We start from the raw sequence: 14,714 nt of genomic DNA, 5'->3' as shown, positions 1-14,714 counted from the left end.
TACTTTGTTATTTTCTTAAACCTTGCATAAAACGAACGAGATCTGATGATAATAATACAGATGGTTTTAAAAGTTAAAAAGTGACATCGGTATGTTTTATAAAATTTGTCACACTCCAGTGAATTGCAAGTCTATGGACAAAGATACTAAAAAGAATTCACAAAAGATCCGTCAAAACAAAGTGTTGATCAAGTGATCAGCAATAATAGCGGTCAAGGCGAGATCGGTGTGATGGATGACCAGTGATGGCTACGAGGGCCTGTTTACAATTTTTAACAAACAAGTAAAATATAAAATTTAATAAAAACAAATATAAAAAAATATTACAAAGCTATAAGAATGATATACTGAGTTGAAACTGTCCAAAATCAAAATTTACTAAAGACTTTGAAAGTTAATCAGACGTAATACTATCGGTAAGTCTGTCGACACTGCTTTGGCTCATCAGAGGAAGCTGCCGGCGTGTGCACACGATACCATGATAGATGAACGAAAGTAAAGACATGGAATTAATGGTGATTCAATCACAGGTATAAAGTTACTACATTGTTCAGAACGGCTGTATACTGGTAATCTACATCACACGGGACATCAGTTACTGTACTACTACTGCCACACAGGCTAATACTACGGTCCCACAGGCGACTACTACTGCCACACAGGCAACCACATAAACATCAGACCGTCATCTTGATCTGGCTATACACCCGGATTGGAACTCAGACATCCAGTGATATCCGCAGCAATGAAAAAAAAAAAAAAACACCTGTTTATCCTTCAAGGTGTAAGCTCTGAATGCCGCCAATTTAAAGCGTGCGGTCAGGTATTGATTGATTACCTGTTACACACGGTCTAATAACTGACCAGGTATTACCTGTACTTTAACATATTGTGGAAAATACCCAACAGATACTGACCACTCACAACACACAGAATTATACAAACCAATTATAAAGCCACATTAAAAGTATTTACAAGTCACAGTGTGACAATCGGGGAATTGAAACAATAAGTGGTTGACTTAACTATTGACCAAACTTTACGATAAACGTGATGACTTTTCATTCAGAATTTTCAACTTTCCTTTCATCTGTGGCAACATCCCTTCAGCACCTGCGTATCACAACTTATACGTTATGCCAGAGCTTGCCGAAACTATGCAGACTTTTTGTATTGCGCTAGAACTCACTCTAACTAATCGGCTTCGGGAACAGGGTTATGTTGCTATAAGATTGAAGTCATCACTACGGACGTTTTATGGTCGTCGTCATCATGAACTCGTGCACCATGAAAATTGATTTATTCAACGGGTCATACTTTTCCTTCCCTCGTTTGTCTACCCCGGACTTGACTATGAGCAACTCGGCGGGTGTTTCTAGAAAAGCAGAAGACGCTTACCCTACCGGTGCACCTGGTCAATGTTCCCAATTTTTAGTGGAATCCGAGTTGCTTTTTTGCTTTTTTTATTTTGTATGTATGATTTTAGTTACTTTATGTTCTTTGTTGTGTTTGTCTGTTTTCCATGTCTGGTCTTTGTCCTGGATTACATTCTTTTGATTACCACTATAACCTTGGTTCCCTTGATTACTCTTTAACGAAAACAATGGTAGGCAAGTACCGAACAAGGGATTTCGAGGTTTTTTAGTGCACATACCTAACACACGGCTATATTATATGTCTTTAATCGTACTTTCAGAATTGCTTAAAAATGGGAAGTAGTCATAATTTTTTTTAAACTGCAAAAACAGCAAAAAATGAATATTTCAAAATGATATACATTTAAATTAAAACGTCGTTTAAAAATGAACCATATTTTAAAATATATCAAAATTGTTTTTAATCAAAATTTATCTATGAGATATTGTTTAGAATTTAAGAAAAAAAAGCATTATTTTGTGAAAAACATATTAACATATTAACGGACATTTTTTCCTTGCCTTGTAAACATAAAAAAATTATGTTTTCTTCACAAAAACATATTTATCTATTTTGTAAACCTAAGATCGTGGTTGATTTGCCCCTTTATTGCTCAAAATGCTGTTTTTTTAAACGCAAAAACTTGTAATCGAAGACACTTATTTATGCAACAAAACGTTGCGGATATTTGATGTTTTCGTCCGTTCAAGTATCTGTCCGTACATCCGTACCTGTGCCCTTGCGTCCGTCCGTCTGTCCGTGCGTCTTTCATAACGTCTTGTGGCCTAGATAACACCTTCGTTTTTTTTACCGATTTAATTCAAACTTTAGTGAATGATTAGTAACAATAATATCTTAGAGGTTATTCACATACATCGGTCAATAAGCAATATTTTATTTAGTTACATAGATGTAAAGGATTAAAGTGTGTTAATATTTGCATGTTGGGTATAGCGAGCGTGCTCGCTAAATTTCTTTAAATTGTTCCCCTTTTAGTTTGACAAACATACAACTACGGATATCTTAATCGGAAGCTAAACTAACGCAAAAAAAAAAAAACAAGTTCGAGAGCCACCATCAACTTCAATAGGCAAACAAAAGCATGTCGTATAAGCCGACAGGGGTCCATTGGGGACCTGAGGGGCGTATTTTTTTTAGAGATTTAGAGACAGAAAAGTAGGGCAACAATGAAAATAATAAATGAAAATGAAAGCCATATATATGTTTCACTCTTCACTATTAATTAGCAAAATTTATAATGCATTAAGAAGTCAGAGGCTAATTATAAATGCCCATGCTTAAAATTTCTTCATATTTTACCCGGGGTTACTTTATTGCTATTTAATGATTTTAATTTTGATTATTGGCTAATGTGAGAGAACAGCTCATAAAACTCTCAAAGGTTGTATAAGGCATGCCAAAACACTATAGGTATTTTGCGACATTCTTGTTACCTAATATAACCTCAAAAGGAGCAGCTCCAGTCGGCTATATGTCTTACATGACACTTCGTACGGCACAGTTAGATTGCTTTCCTGAAAGCATTTGGTAAATAGGAGTGACTGCATATAAATCTGTATTTACCAACAGATATCAAAGATTCCCATTTCCCATTTTTTCTAATGATGAATTAAAACACGGCAAATGGTCGACATGCCTGCTCACATCTACAAATGTATCAGCAAACCGCTGATATAGTATTTCTGCTTGTTAAACACAGTACACAGAATTTGTTGTTTGTCAATTGTTGGTAATTTGCATGGTAGCTCAACAATAGTACGTGGTAAATTTCTAAAGAAGTACCAAGTATTGAGAGGTTTCGGCATGGAAAGGAAACCTTCGAATAGCTCAAAAGCTTAGAAAAAGCCTAGTTGTTCTGAACAGTATCGTCTCTATGTTGTAGTTGCACCAGTATAAAGCGATGCAACTTTTTTGCCTATTGGCTGGCTTTTCATTTGACAACTGGTGATTCTCTGATTGTGTTGCCAAGTATTTAATAATTATTGCGGCTTACCTCCTCACAAACATGAAATGCGGCACCAACTATTGAGTAAAAATAATTCTTTCCATCCACTTTTTTAGCATTCATGTCAACTTTGATATCGTAATGCCAAAAAACTGTGGGTATATCTCAACTGCAAACATGTAAAGGTTGTCAGCTACGATGTACAATCAAACCTTGTAATATTGTAACAAACTCCAGTTAATTGTCGTTTACATTTTTTCCATACAGGACTATTTAAACTATCCTAGCTTTAAATACCACTAACACCGGTAAATCGAATCAAGTAGACCTTTTGTGAAATCACGAGATTGTACACGTATAGAAATTTAACAGGTGAGTTTTATATCAGTCGGCACATGGTCATTGAGTGAAGCATTGAGTTTGGTAAAGTAGCAGTGGGGAATTATAATTGTCAATTCAGGACATGGATATCCCTAGGCTAATGTTTACAATACTCAGGGGTTTTTAGACCCGGTTTTGGTGTGCGTCTTGCACATAGCTAGAAGCGTCGACCTGTCGGTGATAAAATGGTTATCAACCTGATGTTCCCGAGATGGTGTAATAACGCCTAGAGTCGGTGAAGTAATGTCGGTGATTAAAAAAAAAACCGTTGGAAAGCTAGGAATTTATTATTTTTGGAGCACAAAGTCCGTTATATTAATTTGTAAAGTAACCGAGAAGTCCGTGCTAGATATGTTCGTTTAACCAGTCATGGCTTACTGAATACAGCATTATAGTGAAATATATATCATCTGGTGTTCTCTTCGTCAATATAGAAATCTACAAAAAATGTGTGAAATTAGTCTATATTTCGTCCAGTTATAATTATAACAAAAGTCCAAGGGAAACAACCCATTTCATTCGTTAATTTTACAGTACATGCAACGTTCGACCTTACCGGGAGGTGTGCAGAAAAATGGTGGTGTGTTGAGACTGCGAATCATTTAGTTTATGTGTTTATTTCATTCCATTATATTTAGTTCTGTCTTGTGCGTGTATATTTAGTTACATTTATGTTTATTCATTTCATGATGTCATTTATCTTGAATTTACTTTAGTTTGTTTTGTTTATTAAATTTATGTTTTACATTTTTTGTTTTATATGACATTGGCCACTTGACAATCCAAAGAACTTACTTCTTTACAATTATGAAGCAAGGAATCTATGACAGTATAAGTGCTCAATTAGAAATTATGTCCTTCGATATAGTGCAATTGCAAAGAGATGTCAATACAATGTGTGACTAGAGCCTTTGTGAGCAATGACACAATGCATTCGAACGAACCTTTACTTTTTCCTATATATACAAAAGGAATTCAAATAAATGTTCCTTTTTCTACATTTCTGTAAGATTCATCTTAAAAAGTCAAGTAATAAACCCTGTCCATAAAGAAGGCAACGTCTCTAAAGATTTCATCAGTGTCAATTTGTTCACCGTATGATATTTATTGAACAATAATCCTGCGTCTTAGAACTAAAGCTTCCAAGTGCAGTAATTTGGTTTCTTTTTCTGAAGTTTATGCAGACATTCGTAAATTTAAACATTCGTTTTTTTTTTCAATGTTTAAACTAATAACTCTGAGTGCCTAAGACAGAAAAAAATACGTGATACAAAGTTTGACTTCCCTTGACCATGATTCACATCAACAACTATGTTGTCCAAGAAATATCTATAAAGAAATAAGTTGAAGTCCGAAACACGCGTATTTGAATAACTTGTCTGTATGCAGAAAGCGATATTTGTATTTTATTTTTAGCAAAATACCTTTCCTTTCAAAACGAACAACTCTACACTTATAGATTTGAGAAGTCACGTAAATGGTACACGAAAATGTTCTCATTTGATTGTTTTGTCATTTCTGTATCACGACAAAGTTGTGCTGTATTTTGAAATACAAATGAAAACGATGGAGTTCCCGATCTGTTTGCATAAAATGCAAGACGATTAATTGTGTAATTAGATATAGACAATTGGTTTGGACATGTACCCAAGAAAGTAGTTTCTTCGAGTAAGTTTTTTTTACACTTTAAATGAAAAACTCGATTGAGATTGAAGAGTAATCAAGAGAACCAAAATTCTGGCGAAAATTAAAAGAATTTAATCTAGGGACAAAGACCAGACATTGAAAACAGACATTCACAACAAAGAATGTAAGGTGTCGTTTACTTGTATGAGTCTTGTAACAACTTTTGTGATGCCTAACTTTGTTTGAAGGAATGTCGTCATCGAATGGATGAAATTCAATTAGTAACATTCTATATACATCACCTTTCCTGCATGTATAAATGTTGGGAGTATTTTATCAGTTGATAAGCGGTTATTTTCTGCTTTGTGACAGTTTGGCATATAATACAACGATGCCAATTTATTGTCTTTGTATACCTTTCATGGGCAGGGTATGCATTTAACGGGACTGAAACTCGATCATGATATGAAAATATTATGTCTTTTAAGGAATATTTCAATTTACACAATGAGTTAAACGAGATCGGGATAAACACGAAAAGCAATCCGGAAGACAGCTCCACTGCTATTTATTTTAAAGGTTTGTAAAAATATTAAGTCGCATCAGTGATCTTCATTACGTGAATAAATCGCTCAAATGTATGCGAAATAAGATTAAAAAAGACTTATGACAGTTCAAATAGGTTATTTTGATAAGAAATCTAAAGAAATATAATGTTTTGTGATGTTTTAACGGTGGTCGACAATAATGTCGTTGCATTTGATTATTTATAGCTTGATATCGTTTTTATCAAGATTTTCTCCTTTTTATGACAATGTTCTATCTTTCTGGTAAAAAGAGAAAAAAAAATAGCATCAAAAGTTGATCTCCTGAGATTTTTAAGAAACGTGACCATGGCAAACTTTTACATCCAATCAAATCTTAAGCTATGATGACTTTTTGTTTTCAATCCATACCAAAATTAGCCATGTGTTAGGTAGGTGCATTAAAAACCTTAACTGAAGGCCTTTTTTCCAAATTGGCGCTCGCCTAAGGGCAGATAACGTGATATGATTACGACACGGATGGACGTCTTTCAAATAAAACATAACAGGTCAAATAACATCTATTATTGATAAAAGAGTTTCAACATAAATAAAAAAAAAGTTACTAAACACTTTCAAAGGTGATTTGCAATCTGTTGTTGAAAACTCGTGAAAAATCACATTCAAATATGTTAAACCAAAAAAACAGCCACGAACTATTGAGTAGAAACACAAAATCGTCATACGTAACATTCCTGAAACTCAAAATGAAAATCTGCTTAACAAAGCAAATATGTACGGTTGATTATGCATTCCGCGCTAGCGTCGCATGATTGAAAACCGGTTTTGGGACCGAGGCATATATATACACCGGTTTGCGCGATTTTCGGTATCGAGAAGTAAGCTGTACACTACGTTTACACGAAGTTTGATTTTTGATTATGGCCGATTCTGATATACTAGCTGATCATATATCCGACCGTGGGAAAACAGAGAGAGTTAAAAGAAAGCGTACGCGTACTAAAACAGTCCGTTCCTGATATAAATGCAATATCGAGGATCATTTGTCGTACATGAAACGTAGGTTTTCTGGCATAAAAGTAACTCTTAAGAGGCGAAAAAGTCGTCAGAAAAGAAGATAAGCAAAGCGAAAACTTTTTTCCAGTTAAAAGGACACAAGGTACAATTTGAATTAAGTTAAGAGGAAAATATTTTACATGCGTTAGCTATGGACTATATAAACAGAAATCGTTTCGACAGAGCAGAAGACGTTATTGAGGATTCGTTAAAGCTAATCAAAAAGAGGAACAAGTTAATCCCTATAACAGAAAAATCCGAACGTGGGAGGAAAAAGTTGAGGTCGCAAGCAACTTAGAGGACGAGAAAAGAATCCGCAGCGCCAATTCAAGGGCAGTCAAGAAGCTCAAAATTCTTTAGACTTATGAGCAATGGGTCTGGAAACGTCCGACAGAAGCAACTGGTTGCGGATCCCAAACACCGGCTAATGTTGGTTCTTCTTCTGCTATTTACGATCACCAGCAGCCCTTTCGGATGCCCACAGAAAACGCTCAAAGCAAGGGATTAGTGTAATATCTGTGGATACTACGGGTATTGGGCCCGTGACTGTTAGAAAGGAGCAGATTCCACAGTTGCCAGGGTTGGGAATACCAACTAGCAACAGAATCGACGATACGTTTCAGGTGTTTTATAATTTTGCTCAAAAATCTTACTTTAAATATGAACAATACGACGCTGATTTAAGCGTTAAAAGCAGATTAAGTATTGAAAGCTTCTTATTTTGTATTATATTTGTATAGATATAAATTTGGATATAAATTGCCTCTTTTGTCGCAACCAGAGAGTGTAATTTAAAAAAAATTAATAATAAGTCCGCATTAGTACAGAGCGATTTCGTTACAGAGGCAATTAATGAACTGGTAAAACATGGACTCGTAAGGCCAGCAGAATGTCAACCCTGTGTAGTTAACCCTTTGTCCTTTTCAGTCAGTAACAGTGGTAAGAAACGATTGATCCCCGATTTACGACACCTAAACAAACATATACAGGTGACTAAGGTCAAATTTGAAACTGGTATTTTTGTATTGGAGTGAGCATTTAAGCATATTAAATTCAGTAAGTTCTAATTAAAAAGTGTTTTCAGACGCAAGCGCTACTAATGACGCTGGGCACATTAAAAATCATAGCATGGCGACTCACTATATGTGGTCTCTTTCAGAACAGAATAAAAGCTCCACCTGGGGAGAGTAAAGTTATACTACTGTGTATTTCTTTTTTGTCACATCTTTAGTAATAGAACGGTTACTTTTTTATACAGATAGCCAAAACGCTGTTAGTGTAATTTTAAAAAAGCACGCAGAGTCCCTGACTGACAAATTTTAGCTTTCGATATTCAAATTTTGCATGCAATATAACATATCAATATTTATAAATTGGGTGCCCTGACAGGATAGCTTTATAGAGAGAGCAGATCTGTTAAGTTGCATAATCGACATACACGACTGGGGAATTCACACATATTTTTTTCAGTTTTTGGAGGAAATGTGGGGTCCTCATACCTATGTCGCCTATTTCTCCCGCATGTAAATGCAAAAACTTGTTGAATTGTAGAGCAGAAGGTACACTAGTGGTTCCAAAACAGACTTCGTGATTGACGTACTGGCGTTTAGTGAACCTGAAAGGATTTTTGTTGCGGGCAATAATATGGACTTTTTATTTGCTAATGGTAAATTCACAGGGACGGTACTGGCTGTTAGATTATGTGCTTAACATGTATGATATTTCTTTTATATTATATTTTGTCAAGTATCTGCACCTTTACATCGGGCAGTAAAATTACTAGCATCACAGGATACGGATTTGGTCACTGGACCTGAGACGTACTTCCACTGGGCGTTTGATTTAGGTCACTGGGTCTTTAAGACTGTTTGGTTATATCTGGTAATGTATAATTTTAGTCATTTAAGATAAAGTTTTGACAAAAAATAATTTAATTTTGCAGACCATTTTCAATTTTGGATTTTGGAGGACAGAACAAAATTGACACCCAGATTTAAAAGTACCTCAAAATAACTCAAAACAAACCGTAATCAGTGGTAGAGCAAAATCTGCCGATACAAAGTACTACCCAAGGATTACCCCAGTTTAGCCAGCTAATGAACTTTACGTCAGTTTATATTTACAACATTTATCTCAGACAAAATTACATTAGAGTACAATGGAGGCAGCTTTTAATGTCATTAAATGGACACATAAGTTAGCTCATGCAGGATCCGTGTAATACGGATATTGTTCAAAGTGTTGTAGAATCGGCTAAGCGTAATCTGAATAGACACGCTGTAAAAAAAGGACACCGACTGACGAGACAGTCATGGTTATATTGTACAATTATTAACACACACAGAGTTTACAGAGTTTCAATCTGAAAGACCTTCTTATGCTGACAATGTTAAAATGTGTTCTGTTTTTAGGGTCCCGTTAAAATATTATGAGAGTACTAATAAGAGTACTATAAGCCAAAATTAGTACAGGATCTTTACATTATAAGACCTTTCAGTTTTTGTAAATCTAACGGCAATTGTGTGCTAAGGAAAGCCGATTGTTGCCTTTTGTATTCGCGATCGCATGAGCTCTTAAGAGAATCTATATCATACATTGGTTTAGATCCAAATAACTTTGGCACATATAGTTTCCGAGCCGGTGGTTGTACAGTTGCTGCTAAAAGGGGTTTTTCAGATAGATTATTTAAGATAAGAGGCAGATAGAAATATGATTTAGCAAAAGATGGCTATGTCGAAGTGAAAATCAATAAGCGATTATCTGTATCAAAATCGTTATCATTTTGATTTTCATTTTGAATTTCGATTACCTTTCTTTGTACTATTGAAACTGGTCAACGCACCTATATTCTCTACAAAAGATTGGTTAATACTTTATTTGTATAACAAGACATGTAGGGATCACTTCATTTGAGTTCATTGTATGCAAAAGCAATCTGTGCATTGGTTCCTTAATAGTTAATTGTATATATGAGCTATTGTTATCTAAGCAGGATATGGGATAAGGCATGAGTACAAAAATACTTTATTTATGTTTGAACATAAGTGAAGTTGGAAAATAAATAGCTTGATCCGAGATGGTTTACATCTGAAAGGTATCCATGTTATTTCGGTGGAACGTAAAAACGAAGTTTCAAGAAAGGAAAATGTGGCAAAATTATCGCGTCGATGGGCGATAAATCTATAGGGCTGGGCGGAAAAAGAAATCTGAAGGATTTTAGAAACATCATGGATATGTTTATCAAACATTCCATTCCGAAAGCTCAGCGGATTATCAATGCGAATATGCGTCATATTGTGAATGCTATCGGAGGTGACAAACTAGAAATTAAAGGAATCCGTTTACAGCTGAAATCTACATAAAACAGAAATAATAAAGCTGCAAAGTCATTAGATAAGCCTAAAATACAACCCGGTCCAGTGAACAACGAAACATCAAATGATGGTTGGGAAGGGTTCGAAATACTGGCTGGGGAAATCGTAGATATGGCAATCGAGGAAATGGTTATCATGGAGGTAAATTCTTTGGCAATAATTGAGGCCGAGGCCGCAATTAGGTTCGATGCGGATTTAGGAGCATAAATGGCTGGAATAGTGATGTAAATGGCGATCAATTTAACCTTTTAGTTTCTTGTATTAATCAAAGCGATTTGGATATATTGGTCAAAGCGCAAATGTATTTAATCAACTCGAATGTCATAAAAACATAATGAATCTCTATTGTCACGAAATGTATAGTAAGTCGGTAAGTTTGAAATTAGTCTGTCTAATTAAAAAATATACTACGTTTTTCATATTTCAAAGTTAATTTTCATATCTTGAAAAGAAAATTAATCACTTCCTGAAAATCATTAGCCAGAAGAACGTTTCATTCATTTTGAATATTTTCTGGCAAAAGTAGTCTATTAATTAATTAACGATACATGTCACAACAGTGTAGCGAATAGAGTAGACATATTCTAAGACGTATGTATAATATTGATTTGTTGTGACATGTATCGGTTACTTGAACCTCTATCGTACTAAACAACACCTAGATGGGCTGTCTTGTACTACCCTACATCGTGTACTAAGTTCACCCTAGATTCATCCTACGAGGTGGAATGATCCAGCCAGCGAAAGCTTTCTTTTATATAACCTAGCTGGCCGAGTGGTCTAGGGCGCTGGACTTGGTGGTGTTGCCATAGATGTCACAGTGGTACGAGTTCGAGTCCTGTGGAGAAAAAGAAAAAATCCAAACGATGTTAAAACTGTCAAATTTGCAAAACAAATTTTTGGTCGTTCCTCCCGCTGGACTCAAACTCGTACCGCTGTGATATCTGTGGCAACACTGCCCACTTGAGTTGAATAATTACGGCGGAGGAAATGTAATGATGTTAGATGACATATCCTAAGCCCAAATAATTAACTCTACGGGTACACATCCTTGGTAACATTTACGCTGCTCGATGCAGAGATGGGTTAATGACGACAAAATTACTGTCTGCAATAAACTTCCGAATGGAAGTCTTTTCATCCCGAAAAGGCTTACCCAAAACAAGCTCGTGCTATGGTTGACTTTCTTACTTATTAGAACGTAACATTGCCCCACTGGTCGTGCAAATTATTGGATTTGAAACCAAAATAATATTTGTTGGATGATTTGAATCGACATGTGCGCAGTCGTCGTCAATCAGGACCGCAATCCCTGCATGAACGTTTCTGCAATACCGTATTCATCGTTTGATCCAGTTTATACCGAAACGGGCCCGAACTCTGTTTTAGTAAAATTGTGGGCACAATAGTATTGACTTCTCAAGTGATGTCATCTGAACGTTATGGACTTGAACTGGTAATTTTAAGACATGACAATAAATTATAAGGTCGGAACAACCAGAGTGCCAGTGTAATGTAATGCTTATATTTGTACCTAAAATTAATTTGAAATATTTTTCACACATCTTATGTTTCCTTTGTTAGAGATTTTATGTATGTTAAATCGGTTGCCATATATGGATATGAAGCAGATTATTGTGCATGATTAAATTTTACATCCTATTACATGTGACATGAAATTAGAATGCAATAGCGTTTTAGAAACATGCTTTGAAAAAAAATCAGGAAACATTTTTCAAAAATCAATCAAAAGAAGGTTTTAATTTATTCTTGTTGTTTGTTAAATGTTATATGAAAACAACTATTTATGTGGTTGTTTTATTTTTAGTAATACATAAACGAGTGAAATGAGTCAATTAACATGACTAAAGTGGCTATGAAATATGTTTTATTTTACATATTTTTGTTCTTCCGGAGTTGTTTATTCCTAGACCCAACTGGGCAAAATGCTTGTAGAAGGAAAACAACAGCCAAGGAAACAAACGTAGTGGTTTGTTACTCCCGGAATAATCTAATAGATTTATTTTTGATTTAATTTCATTTCATTTATACCACTGTTTACAGAACTAGTTTTTTTTTATAATTAAGGAGTAGCCAACTTTATAGACGTAGTAAACTGCTCCTGATAAATGGTTTTACCTTTATAGTATGCTAATAGCAATTGGGTTTATTTTTCTTTCTCAAAGCATGTATAAATCATATACTCAAAATACCGGGAAACAATTGTTTGTGTCTTATAGTGAAAAATAGTTTCTTAAAGTAAACTATATGTTTCAAGGAATTAATTGGTTCAATCATTGTGAAAATTGTATTGAGTAGAAATAAAACAGCAATTTTGCCCACATTTCTTCTATCATGGAAAAAAATTTGTTTTATAATGCTATGTTTACCTTAGTTATAGCGACTTTATTGTGCAAAGTTCAGACAACAATAAACAAAAACTGCAAAATTTTGAATACTGCTGTCGGATAAGCTACTCCAGGACTATGTGTTTGATTCTATTGAAAAATGTATTTTTTCAGGGTTAATGGTCCCATCAAAACCCTACATATCTTCATTAATGAATGCTGTCCTGATTACTACGAAGTTAATGGCGAATGTCTAGGTAATAGTCATTTTTACATTGATATGATTTTTTTTAAATCTGAGAAAGGCACGGGTAATGATTTATCAAACAATTTTCGGAATGCAAATGACGCATCATAAAAACAGGTTAATAGCACAACTATAATATAGAAACAAAGGAAATCAAATGCTTTTCTGAAATACCTAAGGTATACCCAAATGAATCGGGATGAGCAGTTTTTAATTCGTAATTTGAAAACTTGAAATTTTAGAATGCCCTCCAGGTACGTATGGCAGAAACTGTGACATTAAGTGCATAGGAGGAAGGTATGGGCGTAAGTGTGCTGGCAGCAGTGACTGTAGCCATGCTCAACGTTGTGATCCAGAATTAGGATGTATATATAAACTTGGATACACTGGGACAAACTCTCTTTCTGGTAAACATATCTGGATTAACTCATCAAATACCGATTGAAAATAAAAACGTACAATGGGATTAAGCTTTTTTTTTGCGGGAAGCATTCTTCAGGAAAAAACATAATATAACGAGAATGGATATAGTGAGTATGACAACAACACGAACGGCCTACTAAAATGTAATAGACGAAAAAAACGTGACTAAACGTTCAACGTTTTTAAAAAGTTTGTGTGAGATAATTTTAACGATAACTCTGATCATGTAAAAAAATATAACAGTTTTACTCTCACTCATTATACTGGACTTAATACAAAAAAAAAGGAATCGTATAACGTATATTAATTCATGCAAGTTTCAGAATGCGGTTTAGTTGTTCATGAACTGATTAACAAGTTGTGCAAAACAGTGACGTGACCTTAGTACAAGTTCTCAGCTATGCTTCGGTCATTTTATTTTTTTGGGTAACCAACCGGTAAATATATAGCCAAATGACCCTCGCCATCATGAACTGTTTGTTATGTAATGTTCGATATTTTTTTAAAGATTGTGCCGAGGGACTTTAAAAGATCAGAACTGAAGGTAATTTTTCTGGAATATGTCGGTGTACAAAGGATCACTTCAGCTGCAACCACAACTCTGGGAAGTGTGCATGTGACTTGGATACTGCCATGTGTAGAACGCTTATAAATGCCAAAACCTTTAGGTATACAACTTTTATATCGAACACTCATGCTTCACGTTTCTGCATAAGTTTAAGATAGATCATTGCAAAATTATGTATATAAATTAAACATTGCCTTACATTTCTTGGGTTTACACTTAATTTGTATATATAAATCTCCGAAACTGAAACTTTTTTTCAGAGAAACAACTCCTATCATAGCAATTTCGGTAGTGGCTGGAATGTGTGCTATTGCAGCAGCAATATTTCTCACTCTACTTTTACGAAACCGTCATCAAAAGCGAACATCTTCACGAAAAAGACATACCAACCACAACAAAAACGATGAAATAAATATGTACGATGAAATACCAGATCAATTACCAGACAGTCGGCCACCAGATCTATCACAGCAAAGACAAATGTTAATGTCATCTACTAGTGTAGAGAGAGCGCAAATATCTACTGGTTACCTTGAGCCCTACGTCACACTTACGGATGAAAGGAATGGTTATCTTTGTCCTTATTCTACAGTGTGGCATGACAACCGACACAAGATAGAACATTCTAAAAGTTGTAATGATGTTCATACATATTGTAGCAAAACAAATCAAACATCTGTCTAACTAATTCTAGAAATGTTATATGTTCTTCAAAGTAATGGTTTGAATCATGCAAGTCGTCACCACAGAAGTTTTATGGGCGT

The 14,714-nt window shown here is 34.9% G+C and overlaps 1 long non-coding RNA gene across 2 annotated transcripts; it reads left to right on the top strand.

Moving 5' to 3' along the window:
* The first annotated feature begins 12,836 nt into the window (after nucleotides 1-12,836).
* Nucleotides 12,837-14,482, top strand: LOC148608483 (uncharacterized). 2 transcript variants are annotated; one of them, XR_015915539.1, is made up of 4 exons: nucleotides 12,837-12,969; nucleotides 13,202-13,366; nucleotides 13,891-14,050; nucleotides 14,211-14,482. It is a non-coding gene; the product is annotated as an uncharacterized LOC148608483 (long non-coding RNA). The 2 variants fall into 2 exon arrangements; XR_015915540.1 differs by lacking the exon at nucleotides 14,211-14,482 and having other exon boundaries at nucleotides 13,891-14,059.
* Nucleotides 14,483-14,714: the final 232 nt, after the last annotated feature.

This window comes from Perna viridis, chromosome 9 (genome assembly GCF_037379345.1).
Source record: "Perna viridis isolate PV_CMFRI_1.1 ecotype Kerala chromosome 9, ASM3737934v1, whole genome shotgun sequence".
Taxonomy (NCBI): Eukaryota; Metazoa; Mollusca; class Bivalvia; order Mytilida; family Mytilidae; genus Perna; species Perna viridis.
Note: the sequence above shows the minus strand (reverse complement) of the source record. Positions and strands in the feature narration are given on the sequence as shown.